This window comes from Anolis sagrei, chromosome 4 (genome assembly GCF_037176765.1).
Source record: "Anolis sagrei isolate rAnoSag1 chromosome 4, rAnoSag1.mat, whole genome shotgun sequence".
In the NCBI taxonomy this organism is placed as follows: Eukaryota; Metazoa; Chordata; class Lepidosauria; order Squamata; family Dactyloidae; genus Anolis; species Anolis sagrei.
This window is the reverse complement of record NC_090024.1, coordinates 194229766-194243622: the sequence shown is the minus strand read 5'-3', so window position 1 is coordinate 194243622 and position 13857 is coordinate 194229766. Positions and strand designations below refer to the sequence as shown.

Sequence of the window (13857 nt, the reverse complement as noted above, 5' to 3'; positions counted from 1 at the left end):
TGCTGGCAGGACTGCAGACTGAAAGGTAGGCAGTTTGAATCCAGGGAGCAGGATGAGCTCCCACCTGTCAGCTCCAGCTTCTCATGCAGGGACATGAGAGAAAGATGGTAAACCATCCTACAGGATGATAAAACATCCCTGGTCAACATCCTTGCAGGCGGCCAATTCTCTCACACCAGAAGCGACTTGCAATTTCTCAAATCTCTCCTGACATGAAAAAAATTACTGTGAAATATTTTCAGAAGAACTTACATATTTTAAAATGTCTGCTGTGAAGGAATCAAAATATTTTTGACTGGCATGAATTATGCAACTTGAGTACTTTTGCACCATTCCATTAATGAATAAATATATAACATTCACATGGTGCATTCTGAGTGCTCTGATCATATCACAGATATTATCTTCACCAGAGCCACAAAAATTATACCAGAATACCCCCATTTTAGTGGATACAGAATATGTATGCGTGTACATTATGTTCTGTCCACTGGGTAGCAAGAATTGTAGGAAAAATACATTTTATTCTTTAAAAATTGTTATGTTGGAAACCAGTTGGACCATTAAAAGCGGCATGCTCAGCGAGGAAATCATGTACAACATAAGAGTGTTCTACCTATGTTTAATTTACAAGTCCAAAGAACATTTCTGCCCTTGTTCCCATGGAAACCGATGCTGATTTGGAAAAAAAATCCTTACTGTCTGTGGTTGGCCTCTAACCCACAGATGTTAATTCATCTATAATTTAACTGTATGTGCATAAATTCATAGCTTCCCCACAGCCTGTTTTACAAGAACTAGTCACTGAGAAGGCTGGAGGAGCTGCTCTTGTGCATCTTGCAACAAATTTAGCCCTGCCTCGATGTCACGACAAAGCAAAACCCATCTGTGTGAGACCCAAGCAGCAGCTGGGAGTCTGCCCTCTCAGCTATACGTGGCTCTTCTGATCATATTTCAGCTTAACAAGCCACTACACAAGCTCTCCCGGATATGCAAAGTGCATTCCCCTCCCCTCTTCTTTTCCTTCAACAGCCTGACTCCTTCAATCTCTTGGATGGGGTTGTTTCCATGGCATTAACTGTTAGCAGTCTCTTTCTACACAACACGATATTCCCTTCCTTCAGACCTCAGCAAGCAAGAAAAAGCTCTGGGGACTCTTTCTCTCTCTACACCTCTCTTTTCCGCTTTCTAGTTTCTGTCTCTCTCTGTGTGTGTTTATTCCCTTGTGAAAAGGACCAGCTAGAGAAAGCCAACTTCTGCCTTTCTATCTTATTGTTATCAGGAGCCTGCTATTATATAAGCATGGCTCTTAAGCATCCATTCTTGTCAGCTACAAGCCAGGCAACAGGGAAAGCATGAGTTCTGCTCTGAATGCCTTGGATTTTGTATTGTGCCTGAGCTGAATGCAATTTCCCCCTCAAATCTGGTTATTATTTGTCGTAGTCCTTCTTTACTAGATTCTTCCCAGTTTTTGTTATGCCCCTTCTTTTTTATTGTACAGCTGATATTCAGAGGTGGTGTCTTCTCCCTGATAAGGTAAGCTCATTTATGAATATTTTTGGCATCTGTTGCCCTTGACAGAAATGGCTGTAACACATAGGTATGTGTTTTAAGGAAGGTGAATTGGTTCCTTGCAAAGTAAATGACTTAATGGGTATTCAACATTTTCTCAGATTAGATCCTACAAACAAGGGCTTTTGCAAGTTTTTCCAGACAGGTGTGGCCTAGAGTTGAAGATGCTCCAGGACTAGGTGTTTTTGCTCTAAGAAGGTGTGGTGGAGGGGATTTCTAGCCTTACCAATAATGTAGAAGAGTGATGTCGGCTTTTGAGTGTGTCACAGAGAGGCATTAATTGAGAATCTCTTTATTATCTGCTGCTGTTAGTTTTCTCCATTCTCAGCGGCACATGTAGCTAAAGCTACTGCCCGCTGTGCAGTCTGCAGATTGTAAATTGTGGGATGTTTTTGCCCAGGGAGAGCAATTGCTGGAGCTAGTCGATTTGTTGTGGCCGTGGCCAACTCCATCAAACCCATGAAGCAGATTGAGAAAGCACTCCACTCCATGGCTATGAATCTCTGAGGTGCAGTGCAATGAAGGGGATCTCATTACGCATGAAGGTGTCAGCCTAAGTTAACATACTGAGTACTAAGGATAATGGGATTGCAAAAAATATACCTTGAATCCAGGTAAAGTGTGGCACCAGGTGGAGACTTCTGTATTTGATATTAGTGCAAATGGTGTAATCTTTACATTATGTTTTGTGTAGACTTCCATATTGAGAAAAAAACAGATTATGATAAGTAAGCAAAGTAAAATAGCATTTCTAGGTGCTTTTCTCATGATGAAGCTTTTTTCTTGTATTCAGAAAGTAAAAAGTGCTGCTTTATCTTATGCTTTCCAAGTTTCAAAAACTAGTTTTTCATTTTCCTGACAAATCTGATGGAAGAAAAGTTGAATTTCTATGTAATAGTCCCAGTTAGGAGTCCCCAGTGATGCAATGGGTCAAATCCTTGTGCTGGCTGAACTGCTGACCAAAAGGTTGGCAGTTTGAATCAGGGGAGTGGGATGAGCTCCCATCTGTCAGTTCCAGCTTCCCATGCAGGGACATGAGGGAAGCTTCCCACAGGATGGCAAAACATCTCGGTGTTCCCTGGGCAACGTCCTTGCAAATGGCCAATTCTCTCACACCAAAAGCAACTTGCAGTTTCTCAAGTTGCTCCTGACACCAAAAAAGTATTAGTTCTTCAATTTCTACCTGTTCTTTAAAAATCCTGGATAAAGTTGAACTCAAAGCTACATTCTTTATTGCAATGGGAATTTGGTGAAACAACCAAATACTGTAGTTTGAATCTTATTTTTAATTTCTTGACCCACTGCATAGCTGGAGTGTATCTTTGTATTGATCTACAATCCAACAATTGACTGCGAGCCTATTCTTTTTGTGACTAACAAAATGCAGGCCTGTATCTATTCAAATGAGAAGAGATTTTACAGATAACGGGACATAATAATCTCTCCACATTTGTAAAGTTGAATAACTTGGGCTTGATGCTTCATTTTTCAAACTTTGCTTAAAAGTGGGGTTTGAGCTTCAAAAGGGTGGAGAAGACATGTTGTGGAAAGATGGGAGAGGACTCTAGAACTCCCTTTCAAAAGTAGCTCCTTTTAGTGTCAAGATTTTTATATTCAATCAGACCTTTCAGAACTGATTGTTTTATATCACTGTTTTTCTGTTTTAGTGCTGTACTATTATTGATCTAATTCTTATATCCTTCTAAAGGTAGGCTTTGTTTTAATCTTAACTTTTGGCATGTTTGCATTTTAGCTACATGTGGTTTTCTATGTATACCCCATTTAGACACACACCCTGACTTTTGGGGGAAGGAAGTGGAATATTAATATTGATTCTAAAGGACTGGATGATCCAAAAAGAGACTACCTTTAACACGGCTGTAGGAACTATCCACTTGAATTCCAAACAAAAAACATCTTAGATTTTGCATAAACAAAAGCTTTTAACATAGAAAATTAGGATATTAATCTTCAACACTATTTACATATGTTTCACTTGAAGTTAGCATAGCATGGTGGTTAGAGTGTTGGTCTAGAACCTGAGAACTGATTATTCAAATCCTCAATGGAGCTGGGTGAACTAAGGGCCCTTCCAGACAGGCCCTATATCCCAGGATCTGACCCCAGGTTTTCTGCTTTAAACTGGATTATATGAGTCCGCACTGCCGGATAATCTGGGATAAGCATAAAACCTGGGGTCAGATCCTGGAATATAGGGCCTGTCTGGAAGGGCCCTTAGCCATTCATGCTCTCTCAGAGTGACCTACTTCAAAGGATTTTTGTGAAGATAAAATGGGGAGGGGGAGAGGCTTGTGTGACACCTTAACCTTATTGGAAGAAAGGCATGCAAATCTAACTAGTAAACTCTCAATATAGTACTCTAATTTAATGTTTTGTTAGCTGTTCTGAGAGCTGTAGTGCAAAGTGGTGGATTATGAACCATTGTCTATCTATGAACCATTGGCTGCTCTTCTCTGGTGAGTTTCCAGGAAAGAAAGAAACATTTGTAAACAGTGGGTGCAAATACAGAACCTGTTCCTGGCACATTGGAAAGGAAAATGGCTAGCTTCCCACATCAGATGGCTTGAGATGCACTACTCTACTGTATACATACATATACCGTCTATTCTAGTGTAGAAGACTACTTTTTAACCCAAGAAAATCTTCTCAAAAGTCAGGGGTCATCTTATACGCAGCGTCATCTTATATGCGGGAGTAGTATTATACACGGGAGTTGTCTTATACACGGGAGTCGTCTTATAGAGTGGGTGCTGAAACTTCCAATCGGATTGGAGAATCTGTGGTTGCCACATATGGTAGGGGGAGCTCAAAAATAGCAATGGCCGTGTCCCTGCCATATGCAACGACTGTATGAAAGCATCAAGGGCAACGCTGTACAAGTACAGTAGAAGAAAATCCATTCATCAGTATTCATGGACTTAATGCGGTTCTGATGGTGAGGTGAAGGTGCACCTCACCGGGTAGGTGTAAGTGAAAGGCGGAGCAAGCTGCAGGCTTCCGGGGCGCCTGGGGTATGGAAAACAGAGATAGAGTGGCTCTGGGCCCAGAAAAACACAACTTTTTTACATGTCTGGCCGTTCCTTGTATCCTATTACCATACCTCCTCCTCTGCCTCTCAGATCCCGCTCCTGAAGACTGCAGTGAAGCGGTGCAGGTGCACATGTGCGATATCTGAGAGGCAGAGAAGGAGATACAGTAATAGGAATATTACCATATTGAAATCAAATCTGTTGCTTTTAAAAATTTTATTTGGTGTGCGTTGGAAGAGGGGTAGTCTTATACAGCAAATATATCCCAAACTCTATATATTGACTGGAAAAGTTGGGGGTCGTCTTATACATCCAGTTGTCTTATACACCAGAATATACGGTAGTTCTTGTACCTAAAATATGTTTCCCATCAATTTCAGTGTGATTCTGGTAATCTATATACTCAAAGAGAGTTAGTGTAGTGGTTCAGGTGCTTGACTACAACCCCATCTACATGGCCATATACATCCAGATTATCTGCTTTGAACTGGATTATGTGGCAGTGTAGACTCAAAGCAGATAATCTGCATAATCTGCTTTGATACTCTGGATCATATGGCAGTGCAGATCCAGCCTAGGACTCTGGAGATAGGGTTCAGATCTCTGTTCAGCTGTGGAAATCTTTTCTGGGACTTGAGAGGAAAACATTGGCAAACCTCCTGTGAACAAATCCTACAAATAAAACCGCATGATAAGATCACCTTAGAGTCACCATAAATTGGAAATGACATGAAGGTACAGAATAACAAACTTGCTCAAAAGTTCTGTATGTGATGTCAGATTCCCTTCAAATCTTTTCCACAGTATGTAATGAACAAGAGTCTGTGAAAGACAGGAGCTATTTCGTCTACTGTGCCCAAATAGAGTCAGAAGGTTTGTTTTCATTTCTTTTTAGTGTACTAAATGAAGCTTCAATTAGCATTTTAACATTACATTCATTCCATTTGAAAACATTCTATTTATATGCAAATTAAATCCTCCCCTTGGATAGTTAGCAGATTAAAATAGCTGATAGGGGACTGGAGGTTGCTCTGGTATGGAACAACTATAATAATCTTGTTTATTAGCTTCCACATTTCTGATGCTTTGCTCCAGTTTTAAAAACAAAGCTGTATTAAACCTGCATAGCCTCCTCCACATAACACTCACTGGCTGTAAACAAAAGATGAAAGTTGAATCCAACAGCTTTGTAACGGCATGGTAGCAATTGTTTATCGCCTCTGACCTCTTAGTAAATCCATCATTTTCACAGATGGAAAAGTTTCAAGAATATGTTTGTTCAGTGCCATATAAAAAGGAATTTGCATGTTTGGTTGAATTCGTCAGAAACCAAATTGAAATGAAATCTCTCCCATCTGCATCAGGCACATTAAACAGAGAGGCTATGGAGAGGGGCATGTTGTACTTGCCTGCCATGTATTTTCCCAGAGGGGAAAAGAGACAACATTAACTCTGTGGGCATAACACGGCTGAATACACAAAAAAATCAAGTTCAGATTTTAAAGAGTTGAGTCTATGTAAAAATGGGTCTGTTCTGCAACAAAACTTTCGGGTGGGTAGGTTGTGAAGGCCTGACTCACTAGGAATGACATTGATGTTCGGCAAGGGAGAAAAACAAAAAGACAACATTGTAGTAGGTGGACTCAGTCAAGGAAGGCATAGCCCTAAGTCTTCAAGAGTGACCCAAAGGCTTCTCATTCACTCTTTGTATGTGCCTTCAAGCAGAGGCGGCCCTAGGTAATTTTCAATGGTAAGCAAACAGTATCCCCCCCCCCCCCCCACAACCAATCAGTGATATATATTTTCTGTTAATCGTGGGAGTTCTGTGTGCCATATTTGGTTCAATTCCATCATTGGTGGAGTTCAGAATGCTCTTTGATTGTAGGTGAACTATACATCCCAGTAACTACAACTCACATATGTCAAGGTCTATTTTCCCCCAAGAGCGCCTCAAGAGTGTCCCTGGGCAAAATCAACTATACTGCAAATGCTTACTTTGCGTAATTGGTTGAGCCACCCCTGCCTTCAAGTTACCTGTTGATTTATAGTGATATCATGAATCTCATTGGCTTTTCTTAGGCAATACTCCAGGGTGGTTTTGCCAGTGCCCTCTCAAATCTGCCCTACAGGACCTGCTATTCATTGATGGGCTTCCATACAAATACTAACCAGTGTATTAACCTGCTTAGCTTCCAAGATCAGATGGGATCTATTGCTTTAGGGCATTTAGGCACTGAGGGACTCTCCTTCATAGGTTTGCCATAAGTCAGAGTTGATATAATGGCAGTTAACAAGAAGAAGGAGAAGGAGAAGGGGAGAAGCGCAGCTTGGGTGTGACCCTGGACTCATCGCTGAGCCTGGAACCCCAGGTTTCGGCGGTGACCAGGGGAGCATTTGCACAGCTAAAGCTTGTGCGCCAGCTGCGCCCGTACCTTGGGAAGTCTGACTTGGCCACGGTAGTCCACGCTCTGGTTACATCCCGTTTAGACTACTGCAACGCTCTCTACGTGGGGTTGCCTTTGAAGACAGCTCGGAAGCTCCAACTAGTCCAACGCTCGGCAGCCATGATTTTAACAGGAGCAGAGCGCAGGGAGCATACAACCCCCCTGTTGCGCCAACTCCACTGGCTACCGATCTGCTACCGGGCTGAATTCAAAGTGCTGGCGTTGGCCTTTAAAGCCCTAAACGGTTCCGGCCCAAGCTACCTATCTGACCGCATCTCTGCCTATGAACCCACCAGGACTTTGAGATCTTCCGGGTGACCCTGCTTTCGATCCCGCCTGCTTCTCAAGCTCGGCTGGCGGGGACGAGAGATAGGGCCTTCTCGGTGGTGGCTCCTCGGCTGTGGAACGCCCTTCCTACGGACATTAGACTAGCACCATCTCTAATGGTATTCCGCAAAAAGGTGAAGACCTGGATGTTTGTGCAGGCGTTTGAGTAATTTAGTGCAATCTGGTAATGGAACATAGGAATGGAACAATGGACGATGAACCTGGACTACGCTTGGATGATGAGAAGATTGGGTACGGTTGTTTTTTGTAATAATTGTGCATTGTAATTGCTTATTGGTAATTTATGGATAATGTGTTAAGTCAATTGTTATATGTTGTATGGAACCACTGCTGTTTCTACTGTTTTTACTGTTTGTGAACCGCTGTGAGTCGCCTTCGGGCTTGAGATACAGCGGTATATAAGCAAAGTAAATAAATAAATAATAAATAAATAAGAAGACTAGGAGAAAATTAGTGAAGTCATCTGTGAGGTGATCACCCTCCTTAGTTTTAGTCCCACACTGTAACCACTATACCACAGAAGACATGATACATGTCCTAAGTTCAGCCGAGATAAGATTGGAAGAGCTCCCTATCTTTTCATTTCAACATGACTAAGATGCTGGATAATGAAATGATGAAACATTTATTTTCTATGGGTTTTTTTTTTTTGCCAAAGTTGGTCTATGCTGTGTTTCCTGTTTTTGTGGTGCTATTATTTTATGAAATTTTAACTGTGTCTCACCAGAGCTCCTGCTAGGAAGAAGGTGAGATTTATGCATTTAATAAATAAACAATGAATAACCACAGGTAATGTAAGGTAGTAAGTCAGTTTCAAGGACAGTATTAGGCAGAGGCAAGGAGCCTCATGGCAGTAACTCTGGATGTCATAAAAATACAGCAAGTTATTGATTTAATTTATTATTGTTATATTTATTTTTCCCATCGAGTGACGAACAAGGATGCTTGTGGATGTCAAAATACGTATGATGTACCATGATCTAGGGTGGAGTGCGGCTGGTATCTTATTTATTTACTTATTTATTTATTTACCTTACTTATATACCGCTGTTCTCAGCCCGAAGGTGACTCACAGCGGTTCACAACAAATACGAACAGCAAAAATTCAGTTGTACAGTATAAAAACAGTTAACAACCTAACACATTACACAATTAATAAACAGTTACTACAATACCCATTCACTGTTATCTCATCATCAAAAACACGTTCCAGATTCGTCATCCATTGTTCCATTCCAATGTTCATTAACCAATCATTGCACTAATTATTCGAACGCCTGCTCAAACAGCCAGGTCTTCACTTTTTTGCGGAATACCATTAGAGATGGTGCTAGTCTAATGTCCGTAGGAAGGGCGTCCCACAGACGAGGAGCCACCACCGAGAAGGCCCTATCTCTCGTCCCTGCCAGCCGTGCTTGAGAAGCAGGCGGGATCAAGAGCAGGGCCTCCCCGGAAGATCTCAAAGTCCTGGTGGGTTCATAGGCAGAGATGCGGTTGGATAGGTAGCTTGGGCCGGAACTGTTTAGGGCTTTAAAGGCCAACGCCAGCACTTTGAATTGAGCCCGGTAGCAGATCGGTAGCCAGTGGAGTTGGCGCAACAGGGGGGTTGTATGCTCTGTTAAAATCATGGCTGCCAAGCATTGGACTAGTTGGAGCTTCCGAGCTGTCTTCTGTGCCAGTGGAACAACAAACCCATTTTGGATTTCTTCTAGATTTTCTAAAGTTCAGACTAAAACCTGGATGGCTTTACCATCCCATCTACACTGATAACAAGTTTATAGCAGAGGTGACATTTGAAGCGGGGGCTTTCTGGATCACAGCCCACTCTCTGACACACTCTTCAAACCCTCTTTGTGTGACTTCTTCTACATAAATGCCATGCAGAAAATTGCTCAGCTTGCTTACTAGAAAAGTGAATAGCTTAGCAGGAGGCAGCTTCATCAGTGAACAACTTAAAAACAGCAGCCCCTCTTGGATTCCTGCTCTCCAACTTTAGATTTCAGCTTGCCATGAAATCTATTTGCATTCATTCAGAACCACCTACAAACACTGATTTTAATAAAGTTGGCTGCATATAATTCCCTTAATGAGAAATGTGAGCTAATATTTTTGTAAATTATGATTCAACATTTTCCCATTAACTCTAAATGCAAACTGTATGAATAATTTCTTTGCTATCAATCACGTATGATGAATAATCTTTCAACACTTTTTGGTACTCTTCCATTTTCCAGGTGGATGCCACAAGGGGGTGCTAGAGAGAGAATGATAGTCTATTTTACTGGAGGGGGGGGGAGTTGAAAGAGGAGAACAATTTCCCCTGTTCTCGCTGGTTATTCCCCCTCCTCACTTCCCATTAAGTCTTTGCTATCAATCACGTATGATGAATAATCTTTCAACACTTTTTGGTACTCTTCCATTTTCCAGGTGGATGCCACAAGGGGGTGCTAGAGAGAGAATGATAGTCTATTTTACTGGAGGGGGGGGGGGAGTTGAAAGAGGAGAACAATTTCCCCTGTTCTCGCTGGTTATTCCCCCTCCTCACTTCCCATGTCATAAACAAAGGTTGTTTCCACAACGGTGGGGGGAATAACAGGAAAACAGGGGGAAATGGTTTTCTTCCTTCAACACACCCACAATTCCCGTAAAATGGACTATCCTTCTCTCTCTAGTGCCCCCTTGTGGCTCCGCCCAGACAAATGGAAAAGTACCCACATTTTTATGATTATTCAGTTATTTCTGTTACCTAGCATTGGGGAGAAGGTGGAAAGGAGAGCTTTCTGCATCATTCTCATGAAGAGATGACCCCACCTACAGGAATGGAGGTTAAATTACAGTGTCTTGGAAAACTGATTTTTTGAGCTGAAACTTCCAGCATCCAGATGTTGTTTAAATATGCAACTGAACACACTTTGTGCCATAGAAAATAGGGTTTTATACAGTTGGCTGTCTGGACTAATTAGGTACAGGATTACTCATTATACAGGAGAGCAAAAAGAAATAAATAAAAATTAAAATGACTACTTTCCCCTTTCAATCTTTAGAAAATTATATTGATATTGTTTTGTTGTGCTCATTTCCTTGCCTCATCTATGACCAAAGCAAATACTTAGTCTAGATCAGGTGGCTCCTTCATTGCAATTGCACTGTTGCTTGGTTTCTTAACATTTGTGTGAGTTTTCCTCCATTATAAAGAGTTTGAAATGCTTCTGCTAAATCAGACTTTAAAGCAAGAACAAGCTGGTGTTTTGAGCTTCACCTTTTAACCTTGGCCCACTCACCACTGAAACGTTCCCCCTCCCCTCCCCCCCCAAAAAAAACCTTCTGAAATTGGATTTGGGTCTTAAATTGAAAGATGTCACCTATCATTGATAGACAGTCATCCACAAAGGAGTCTTCGGTGGCACAATGGGTTTAACCCTTGTGCTGGCAGGCCTGATGACCAACAGATTGGAGGTTTGAATCCAGGGAGAGCATGGAAGAGCTCCTTCTGTCAGCTCCAGCTCCCCATGCGGGGACATGAGAGAAGCCTCCCACCAGGATGGTAAAATATCAAAACATTTGGGGCAACGTCTTTGTAGACAGCCAGTTCTCTCACACCAGAAGCAACTTGCTGTTTCTCAAGTCACTCTTGACATGAGGAAAAAAACAAGACACCTACATACTTTATATAAAGATAGCATGTAAAAATCTTTTTTTAAAAAAAAGGCTATCATAAATAGCTGAAAAGTGAATATACACATATTTCTGTGTTACCTTAATTGTGGAATGAGTGGTGCATCTTTTCTCTGCACATGCCAAGAAGCCAATACACCATTATGTGCAAGTCTACCTGTAATCTCAAGGAAAGCCTGGCATCCTGCTATAGTTCTACTGTATCCTGCCTTCAGTTTCTACATAGTATGATGGCCCAACATAGTTTAGCAGCCTCAAAATGAATTGAGCATTTCACAGGACCCTTAAAAAGGCAGTGTGAAAGAAGTGTGTTGGTGACCTATAGCTAAGTCATTTTTAGTCATTCTCAGTCTGTGTGCTGAAATCAAAGAAATAAGAGAGTAAAGTTATGTGACAGGAGTAGGAAATGTGCAATTCTCCATATATTGGAACGTAAGTTCTGTGAATCCTGCCTAATACAACAAATAGAGAATAATGATAGAAGTTGCAATCCAACTGTATCTTGCTATTGCTGGCTGGATAATCATTTATTGCTAAGTTGGAAGGAAAAACTTAATTTTTCTAGGTGTCATTTACCCTGATCTTCATAACTGTGTTGCTGTTAAGAAACTGTTCTACACTGTGTTTCTCTGTGATGCAAGATTCATTGGGTGCAAAAGCACCTGTGATGCATAAGTGAGTAGATTTGGTGCCATCTGAATGCAGAGGCCAGAACTACTGCTGAATGTGTGGGGCAGGAGAAGAAATAGAACCTAGCTGGATGTTAGAAATGGGTTTACCTTATGGTCAGGTATGATTGCCTTCCAAGTGTAGGGTCTTGGCAGTGGGTCCGTAGGTGACTGTACAGACTCACTGCCATGTTCTTTCACAGTGAGGATATTGAACCAAAGTGGTTGATAAAAGATGATATCAATGCCAGTATTATCTGGAGATTATTTAACAGTGCATAAAGTACTGTGGATTTTGAAAAGCCTTCCTAGTTACATCATCAGTGTTTTGGACATTTTCACCCATCTCTGCTTTGCATTCCCAACTGAGCCCCCTCCTGCCAGTTTTCTGCAATTTGCCATGTGAGAGCGTATTGGAAAACTTCCTGTACAAGCATGGGAGCCATAAAAGGCTTATTCTAGCTCTTGTAATCCAGTGCATGTATGCACACACACTCACTCACTCCTCCTCTAGCTGCCTCTAGTCTAAGCACTGAAAAAATACAGGTCACCCCAGCAGATGGGGATTCCTCCGCCTCCAAGAGTAGCTGAGCTCCTATATAACAAAAAGTGAATATTAGGAGAGTTGGATTTGTGCAGCGGGGTGATTCATTTCCTTTACCAACGTACAGTCTGCATTTCCTTAGGGCTTACTTCCCACTTAGAAAGGACGGCATCCTCCAGAGAACAGCCATCACAGATGTATGTGAGTAATTATACCAGTGGATTTGGAGAGTGGGTGTGTAGGAAAAAAGGGAGAAACTGAGACTTGCTGTATGTAGAAATGTGGATTTTCTTGGGTGAAACTTGCTGTACATTTCCTCTGAAAAAGCCTGTTTTGCCAGGATACATAGCTGCTTCTTCAAATTGAACATATAAAGCCATCTTGAAGTTTTTGTTGGCTGCTCAATCAAAATATGTTCCTTTGAGGTTACATTCTCCCTCAGTTTGTGTGTGTGTTTATGCATTTATGCTTTTCCTAGAGAATAGCTTTTCTCTGAGCCTAAATTATGGGGTAAGATTTATCATCAATGTTACTGTGAAAATAAGGTTGTGGGTCATTCTGGGGAGTTATTATTTTTGGTACTGTCAAAGCTTGAGGTCTTTAAATCTACACACTGTCGCTTAAGGTTCATCATCGAAACAAGTGAGGCTGTACCTATTTATAAAGAGAAACATGCAATAATGTTCATCACCTACCAAATGGCTTCTAAATGTCAAACAAGAAATGACATTCTGGAACATATTTCACAAACATGTCTGGATCATCCCCAAAGTGAATTGTGTGTGTGGTTCATCCTTTTCATGTTTATGATGTCAAGATTCATAGGAGAAATGGAAAAGATAAGCATAATCAGGAAAGGATTCATTGTTATCGTCAGTGAGAACTGTATTTTCCAAGATTATCAAGCCAATTCTAGAAGGAATTTCACAATGAATCAGCTCACATCCCATCCAAAACAAAAGAACATAAAGAGAAATATGAAGAAATGTGGGAATTATGGCGGGACTCCTTCGATAGACCTGGTACTTGCTTGACGGCCAAAATCCTGAGCTCGGTATTTGGATCAAAATAGTCTTGCTAAATTACTACATATGTGACAATGTGCAAAGTTTTCCAGTGAAGTCAGATTGTAAATCTGTATAGGTAAGAGTTGTTTTCCTGACTGACAAGAAAAGGCTCTTGTAGGCCTCGGGCAGATGTCATTTTTATCTTTTAATCTGATAGCAGAGATAGGAACTAAAAATCAAAATCAATGCCATTTTGAATTGTTGCAAATTTTCTAAGTTAAATGAGTAACTTAATTAAATTCATATTTTAACTAAAGCAATTAATCTAAATAGGAATTTTAGTATTACCTTAATCCCAGAATTAAGTGATTAAGTTGTTAATTAATTAAATATAAGACAGTGATAAAGAGCTAACATTTTTAACTTCCCAGATGTTTCATTTTTCCCCCCAAAGCCTAGTTCTTTGGATTTTGTAATATTAATTATTGTATTTGTCAAGCTTTCAAAGGTTGGGGAATTACAGGGCTTAGATTATGAAATTCAAACTGT

At 41.0% G+C, this 13857-nt stretch overlaps 1 protein-coding gene across 3 annotated transcripts in view; it reads left to right on the top strand.

The window, feature by feature from the left end:
* Nucleotides 1–918: 918 nt before the first annotated feature.
* The window catches only part of KLHDC8A (kelch domain containing 8A), a 39374-nt gene continuing 26435 nt past the window's right edge, over nucleotides 919–13857 (top strand). Inside the window, exon 1 of one of the 3 annotated variants that reach the window (XM_060772918.2) lies at nucleotides 919–1536. The gene's annotated coding sequence lies outside the window, so the exon portion shown is untranslated. Of the gene's footprint in view, nucleotides 1537–12258; nucleotides 12503–13857 lie in introns of those variants that run through there. The other 2 variants (XM_060772920.2, XM_060772919.2) reach the window with 2 other exon arrangements.